The 8,717-nt window shown below is 39.0% G+C and overlaps 1 protein-coding gene across 1 annotated transcript in view; it reads right to left on the reverse strand.

Annotated features, from left to right (window-relative positions):
* The window catches only part of SPTLC3 (serine palmitoyltransferase long chain base subunit 3), a 160,139-nt gene extending 154,307 nt beyond the window's left edge, over positions 1-5,832 (reverse strand). The window contains exon 1 of the mRNA XM_026794488.2: positions 5,655-5,832. The gene's annotated coding sequence lies outside the window, so the exon portion shown is untranslated. The remainder of the gene's footprint in view (positions 1-5,654) is intronic.
* Positions 5,833-8,717: the final 2,885 nt, after the last annotated feature.

Here is an 8,717-nt window from a genome sequence, read left to right on the forward strand (position 1 = left end):
TGTGTCTCAGAAATCAGGAAAGCCAGACTCTGCCTGTGCCATCTCACATGGACATGGAGCAAAACCATACAGAACTGCTCGGGGCTGTGGCTGTACATCATTCCCCAAAGCAGCCATTCTCACAGAGAGGCACTGCCATACCAAATATCTGGGTACAGTGCCAAGCTGGGAACACAGCTGACACAGACAATAATGAGGAGAAGCTGATGGGATTATGACTGAAAATCACAACAGTAATAAAATGACAGAAGGAGTCACAAGCCCTTTAAGGAGTTCTGCCTTATTTGCATTTTCTTATGTTGCTTGGAAAACTTAATGAAGTTTATCTTCTGTCATTAAGATAAACCAGCTCTGTGGTGGTGCTGTCAGAGCTTCACTAATTAAAAGTCAGCCTCCAAGTGCTTAAAGCTTGTCTACACTTGAAAATTAATTCAGTTTGAGGGAGCGTATACATTTAATTTGCAGCAGCTATATTACCTAAATTAGGATATCTATTTTGTAGGCAAGGCTCCTCTGAACTTGGCTCCAATTGAAACTGAGCATTTGCTTCTTTGCCTTATCCTGAACCAAGACATCTGTGTATAAGGAAGGATTCAGGGATACCTCTTGCTAAGTATCCCCATGCACAGACAAGATTTAGGATGGCTGATTCACAGCAGTTTCCTTTCTGAATGCTTCTCCCTGCCTTGTGCCCCATCAGCTGAGGCAAGTCTGCAAGCAACAGATGATGCATGGCTGCAAACAATGTGCTAAATGGATATAATTATCAAATTTGTATGGACCTGCAGTGCTTATGCAAGGCTGCTATTACAGCACAAAGCCTAAATAAGAGAACTTAAACCTGGATTAAAACCTTTCTAAAAAAACAAAAATATTTTCTTCATATTTTTATAAACAAGAAAGTTTGGAATACAGAAAAAATACTATGAACATTTGGGATCACTTTTCTTTATGTGCACTGTATGAATACAACTATCAACCAATTTAAGAAATTATTAGAAAATGAGCACTAGGTAATTTAAAAACAATTCTGTTACTATGAAGGGTGTTTTTCCAATTAAATTCCAAGAGTTTACAACGTCCAAGACATTTGGAAATTTCAGAATAGCTGAAGAGCACAAAGCAAAGTTCTTATTTCAAATCCTGCTCTCTCAGATACATGTTCAAGGCTAGAAAGTTTTTCTAATACTTGCTAGTGGAATAGATCCAAGACAAGGACTAGAGAGGACATGGAGCAATGCAGCATCCACAGCTTGACTCTCATAATCTCATCTGGATGATGTACAGAGAGTAGAAAGATGCTGTTTGAAAGGAAAGGCTGTCCCCACTCAAAGGAAAATAAATTCTGTTTCAGGTGCTCTTTTTCAGATCTCTTTGTAGAGTTCACAGAGCATAACGTAGCTCCAGGTTGGTCTTTAGGCATATGGCTTCCCTCATCCATTTTAAGCAGAGATTTTGGAGAGTGTTGAAGGAAAATGGTACATGGAGAGCCATGTCTAGCAAAAAGTGTGTGTCAGATGAAAAGAAACATTTTGGCAGTCCTTGCAAGGGTATCTGACCCTTCAGCTTCACCTGTTTGACCAGGTGAAAATAACAATTTCTCTTCTGCATGGAAGGGAAAGGAAAGGGACTTTTCTTGCTGTTAAATACAAGACTATTTAATCATCATCTAGTCTCTACAAGATTTTAGCTGATTTTCTACTTTCTACATCTATATTTGGTGGGAGTCCTCCAGCATTTTTTGTTAGATGTCTGCAATGAATTCCCCCTGAGACTGATGGTTCCACCCTTCTAAGACAAAAATGGGAACCTCTGCTCCGGTGGGACATTGGTAAAACAAGAGCTGCCCTCCACTCAGTTATTATTTTCTCCCAGATAATAAGAAATGGCCTAAAGCTGTTCCAAAGGATGTTTAGATTGGGTGTTAGGAAGAATTTCTTCATTGAAAGGATTGTCAAGTAGTGAAACAGCCAGGGAAGAGGCTGTCACCATCTTGGAGGTATTTAACAGACATGTAGATGTGGCACTGACCTGGTGGTTTTTTGGTAAGTTTGGGAGTGCTGGGTTTATGGTTGGATATAATAATCTTGGAGGTATTTTCCAACCTAAATGATTCTGTAATCATGGTGTGATATTCTCAGAGAGAGATATTGAATGCTAATAAACAAAATCCTAGAAATACCACAATAAGACAACTTCCATATATCCCGTTATTTTCTTTTGTTCTGTCCCTGCCTTCCCTTTCTTATGTTTTTCTCATATAAAATGTTTATTTACCCTGAATGGTCTGGAATGGACAGTGTCTGAGATCACTGTGGCCCTGGCACTGAAAGACTGCTGGGCCTCTGATGAATTGCTGGACTCCAAGAAAAGGATATCATCCTTCTTCAAAGCTAAGAAATATCAAGTGCTGGTTGTCCTTCCTCAAAATACAGCCACAAAAGCTTCCTGTGTTATGAAATTAGCTGGGGGGAGCGGAGGGAGGAACACCAAGCCAGAGGAAAATATTTAGGAGGACTCCTGCACATGCCAGTACCTTTGTGGACACATGCACATGGATACATATGCAAATACCCAGAACAGGACCACGTGCTGGTTTCCAACATAACCTGAAGGACAGTACAGGATGCAACTGGCAGTGGTCATCCAGCTGGGATGAGGTATTCCTCCTGCTGGTATCCAACTGCTTGCTTAAAATGAAACGCTTGGCAGCCGAAATGTGCCACAGCTGGAAAGCAAGCTCGAGTCAAAACAAATAAACAATCCCAAAATTAGGTTTAAACCAGAGAATAAAAATGAAATGTCATTTGAAAGCATACTAAAATTGGCTGGTGTCTGACAGAGCATTTAGCGGCTCAGCACTTCTCTGCTGCACTTCAGAAATTAAAGAGAGAAACAGAGAAACAGTCTTAGATGAAGCAATAAATAATGGACACTTTCAACACATAATTTGCACTTGAATTAACTAGGCTGGCTAAATTAATTCATCCATTATGAAAGGAGAATTTTACTGTCTACATTTTCAGGCTCCCCAGTGTGCAAAGTCAAATGGGCATGGAGGCAGGGACTACTGGCTTCCTAGAAATTGCTACTAAATTACTCTCCTCCCAATGATTATCCAGTTCACAATTTTATCAGCTTAATGCTGATAAAAACAATTGTCCCAGGGCCTTGTTTGGATTGTGAGGGTGAACAGCTTTTGAGTAATCCAGCCCTCACTCAGGCTGTTGTCTGAAACACTTTTCAGGCCTCCCACCCCAGAAGAGTTAAATCAAATAATCAAGGTTACTTTGAATTCAACATAAATTTAAAAAATTTTGAGGCTGAGGGGTGATTTCTTTGCAACATTATTTTAACTGCTTCCCTGAGAAAAGTTCAGATAACCTTAAAATGGATAGTTGCTGCAGTATATGAAAATAGGTTATTAATTATATAGTTTAGAGCATCAAGAACTAACTGGAGGAAGACATAAGCTCGGAGGCATATGGAATAATCAATATATTACATTGTTCTTAAGAATGCATTGTGTTTGAAACTACAAACACAAGTTATATTTTCATGAACTACACCATCAGGATTTTCAAAACTACGCTCAAAAATTCAAAAAGCACTTGAAAAAAGGGAAAAAGAAATTGCCATCTCCCCATTGCAAACAAGCAATGGCAGAGAAGGAAACCAACTCATCATTCAAAACCATGTTCAGGGTAGGGTCACATCCCTTTGCCCACTCCATGTCAGGAGAGATACACCCCAGTAACCTCCAAGGGCACCCCAGGCTTCCCAAGGGACACACTGTGGGCTAAGGAGAGGATTTGAGCAGCAAGGCTTTGACAGGAGCACGGTTCAGCAGCAAAACCTATTTAAATTTCTGACACTTCTGCCAACGTCTGGAGAAAACTTGTTCTGGTTGGGGAACAAGAACAAGCAAGTGATGGATGGGCACCTGACAGCACTGCCCTTTGCTAGTGAAGCTTTTAACACCTTTTCTGAAATCAGAGAGGAGGGAGGAGTTTTACCACATAGCTCAATCACACAGCCAGGTCAGGCCAGGACGGATTTTGTCAGAATAGTGACACTCTCCCAAAAGAGCTATGTTGCAAAGCAGAAGATGTGCCTGTTGCTCACACTTTTCCAAGCTTTGTGTCCCCCATCCTGGTCTACCTTTCCCCAGAGAAACATAACACTTTCCAGTGTCGCTATTTATTTTTCCTCAATTCTTTTTTATAATGGAGGAAAAATCATAGTAGTCCTTGCTGTGCCAGAGTATTACTCCATCAGCCCATGGAGTTTCTTCACTCCACATGGACCATAACTGTGGTGTGAGGAGAAGGAAGAAAGAAAACAGGAAGGCAATAAATCAATGCTACACTCCTTGCAATGGCACTATAATCCCCTATATATTGGTGCTATCTCTGACACCAAAAACAAAGAGCTAGAAACATTTACACCCTTTCTTTTGATTGCCATGATGAAACAAGCTGAATGAATTGTTGCCTACCAAAGGTACTCAAATATTTTTCACTTTCCTTCCTCAGTGTCTATTGATTTGTTCTGTGCAGAAAGTAAACCATATTGCAGCAGAAAGCTGCATTGTTACAGAGCCCAAAGGGACTGGCTTCTTCCCTGTCTGCCTACGCACTGAGAAGATGGCAGTGGCAGTGACAGTCTGTCCTTGCTGCCTTTGTCACTTCCATCCCAAAGACAGTGTAAACATATCTTCAGCATTAAACCTAAGAGGCAAGATATGTTATCCTGTAAGTCACATCCTTCAAGATATAAATCCATTTACAGAATTCCTAAGGTTTCTTCCTTTGCTCTTGGCTCCAGAGAAGATTTTAAAAAAATTACATCTAAACAGACTGAATTTGAAGACCATAACAGGATGGGACTTTAAATATTGATTTTGTTTATCAGTGGAATAAATAACACACTTTTGACAGCACAAAGCATCTACTGTGTGCATAGTGAGGATAGACAGACATCCTCTGGAGCAGCTAACGCCCTGGAACCTTACAGGGTATCTTTAAAAGCACTCACTAAACACAGAGCATAGAAATGATCTGGGTGAATACATTTAAGCTACCTGAAATGATTGGCAAATGATTGACTCTTGGAAGGGCCATCTTTAAAGCAGGAGCAAACTCTGCCTGCACTTGGGTGGAAAATGAATTGAGCACTGCCTTTGCAGCCAGAGGCTGAGGTGATAAAAGGGATGTTTAGACACATCATAGCAACAAGTCTGTGTTTTTAAATTTTTGTGAGCTGATACAAATCAAAGAGCCTTGAGGGAAGCATTCAAGTACTGAGAAATTCAATATCAAAGATAAGAACACATAAAAGTATCTCACAAATCACAATTATGAGGACAGGCTTTCTCCAAGATTCATTCAAATTTTCAAAGATTCAGTACATAGTATATATTAAATATTATTTATGTATTCCTTGAGCCTTCTAATCGAGGGAAGAAATCCTCCATTTCCTAAGCTAATGTGAATAGGGTAGTTTCCTTCAATATCAGAAGCATTTCAGAAAATTAATTCTGTATCTCTGAAAAGGTCATTTATTCAAGGATGAGTGCCATAAACTTACTTGTATGTCTGTTCAGCTCAAGTGAACACAAAGCAAATCAATTCAGTGTGGTCAAGTGTAATTACCTGCCAGGGCAAGATCCATCGCTTGCTTTTATTATTAAAAATGCCACAGATGCACCAAATTCAGCAACAGCAATTCTGATTAGTGTGAGGTCATGCAGTGTTCTTCATTTCCAAGTGCTTCCTCCTCTGGAGTTTATAACATGATTGCTACAATAGAATAATTTTATTTGTATTTGTACTGTGATGGCAATTAACTTCTAGTTAATGAACAAATTATGAGGTCCAGTGCTAGATTAGCAGGACTAAATATTAGCTGGAGGGGAAAAAGGCTGTGTTTGTCTAAAATGTGCATGTGTTTCTAGGAGCTGGATGTGCTCACAGGACTTTGGAGCCTTAGCTCCTCTTTCTTTCCATTGTCTTGAAATATTTTTTAAATACATGAAGAATAGACACATTTTGGGTGAACTCTCACTAAGCTCTGATCACCTGTGGTTATAAAAGACTTCAGCACTTACTGTTACACTGTAAGTGTCATTTCAAGGACCTAAAATTGCACCTCAACAATTTATGGATGAATAAATTGATGAATGAATAGATCTTTACTTTTAACATAAGTTTTTCTTTGTCATTCTTTAATGAAACAAGTTAATAAAAAATTACATGGACTTCCCAATAAGCTCCATACTACACTAGGAACTCATTAACATTTTTCTGGATTGGGTTTTCTCCCCCCTTTCTGTTTTGATATAGTTTGGGGAATCCTGGATATTTTAAACCAGGTATTTTTTAATCACTTCAGTAAAATGAAGACAATGAATGCTTGTAAATGGGGTTTGCACTCAATATAAAAGTCAATTCAATATATATTATAAACTCTGAGAAAAAAGAAATAGGTTACAGACTATAAAATTATTGATGGAAACCATCCAAAAACTTCAGTCAAATTAGGCTAATATTTACAGTATACACTCAATAGTCAATCACAAAGCTGGGAAGGAACTGATCATTGCAGGAGAATTCAGAGCGTCCTTGTACAGATGAATTGCCTCTTAGCCTTCAGCACAACTGTGTGGTTACACAGTGATGCTTGTGCCAGTTTTATTTTTGTATGTGATGGCAAAAGTGTTCTGGTACAGTCAAATGAAAATTAAATTATGATTTAATAAGAAGAAAACCAATTAGAAATAAAGATAACTCACAAAGACAGAAACACTATGCCACACAGTTAACAAATTAAGAAGGCTGACCTCGTAGGAATTGTTGCTAAACCTCCCCAGCAGGCAAATTTAACTGTGTGCATCAGGCTACAGCTTCCCTGAAGCCCTTCCAGAGCATCAGAAACTACCATGATTTCCAAGGAGTTCTCTAATCATGTAACTTGCCTGGGTGCTATTCAGCATTAGAGCTGTTTAAAGAACAAAGTATATAATTCTACACAATACAGAATGCTATTTGTCTTATTTTGTAGGGCTCCTGCTGAAGTCCTGGCTCTCAAGGTAGTGCAGTCAAAATCAATTCTCACCTCCATTCATCGTGCCTCGGGGATGAATGGATGCAGCCTGTGTGCCACATCCATAAGAGCTGCTTCCATTATTCTCCAATCCCCCCAAAACAAGTATAATTCAATTGATTTTCTCTATGCTTCCAAGAAGGTTACATAGGACAAAGCTTTGCAAAATCAGAGAGCAGCACCCTCCTGGTAGAGCTCCAAAAGCAGCAGGAGTAGCTTGAATTAACAGAGGATGCTCATGCACAGGGGTCTCTGGAGCATGGGGGCTGTAAAGATCTGTCTTCCTAAAATCCTGGCAACTGCAACGCCAAAAGAATTTTGCAGTCTTTGCCCAGTAACAACAATGCTGACTGACTTCCTTTACTCATGTGTTTTTATAATTAGACACAATACATAGTGCCCTTCTTCAGCAATCACTTTCGTATTTTGCCCAGCATGAGATGCTCCTAAAGTACAAGGGAGCTCTTGCAAGACTCCAGGATCCTCCCATTTTTGCCATCTTACTGGAGACAATGAAAATTTTCTGTAATATAATTTTGCCATCAGATCTAATGGGTTCACCAGGAAATATCAAGCTATGGAGAAAATACCATGATTTTAAAAATTATTTTTTATTATTTTTATTTTTTATCAAGCATACCCAAAAGAAAGACTTCCTTTTGAAGCCTGGATTTAAAAATGTTTTGTTTTGTTCTTTATATAAAATGTAATACTGCTGCTCTTTGGGAGATAAAGTCCTAAACCAAACACAACCTGCTGTTCTGAATCATGTTTCACTTTAGATCTCAGCATTTACCACATATGGGACAAAACACCATTTTTGTTCTGATCTACATGACAGGCTGTCATCAGAATATGAATACATCCACGTGGACCTAATCAATTGTATGTACAAGGACTACATATTCCCAAAAATTCTGCTTATTCAGTCACAACATAAAAATAGAAAAGAAAGAGCCATTGCCTGCCTTTCACAGAATTTTATGTAAGCTGTTATAAAGTAGCAGATGTTTTTCAGATAAAGAAAGCATTTCATAACTACAGTGAGCAACAGGAGGCAGAAATACATTGACCTTAGAATATACAGATTGAACAATTTCAGCAGAACAACAGTATGGACTTCATGGACCATTTCTGTGATGGATCCTTTTAGCCCTTCAGTGCCAGCATCTACAAGGCTTAAGGCATTTCACCTGCAACATCTATAGGTGGACTTATTCTTGTATATCTTGAACTCAGTTTAAAAAAGAACCACAAAATAATTTATCTCATGTCATTTTAGGTGGTATCACACCAGCTGAAGACAACACTGGCTTCCTATTTAGTTTCTTGATGATCTCCAAGGTCTTTTCCAGCCTTGTTGATTCTGTGTTTCTGATTCTTCCTTTAAAAGCATCTTTATGCTGTGGCCAAAGTCTTGGTTGGGCAAGCAACTATGGATTTGGTCTTTTCAAGTTTTGTGACCTAAGTTAGAAGCCACAATATTCCTCAGTATGCAATGCTGGCTTTCCTTCTGCCCTTTTGAAAGCATAATTCATGCAGGAATAAAATGCCTTGGAGTTGCTAAAAAAACCCCACTAACAGCTCATCAGGCACATAGGCTGATATTCCTC

This window comes from Zonotrichia albicollis, chromosome 3, assembly GCF_047830755.1.
Source record: "Zonotrichia albicollis isolate bZonAlb1 chromosome 3, bZonAlb1.hap1, whole genome shotgun sequence".
Classification (NCBI taxonomy): Eukaryota; Metazoa; Chordata; class Aves; order Passeriformes; family Passerellidae; genus Zonotrichia; species Zonotrichia albicollis.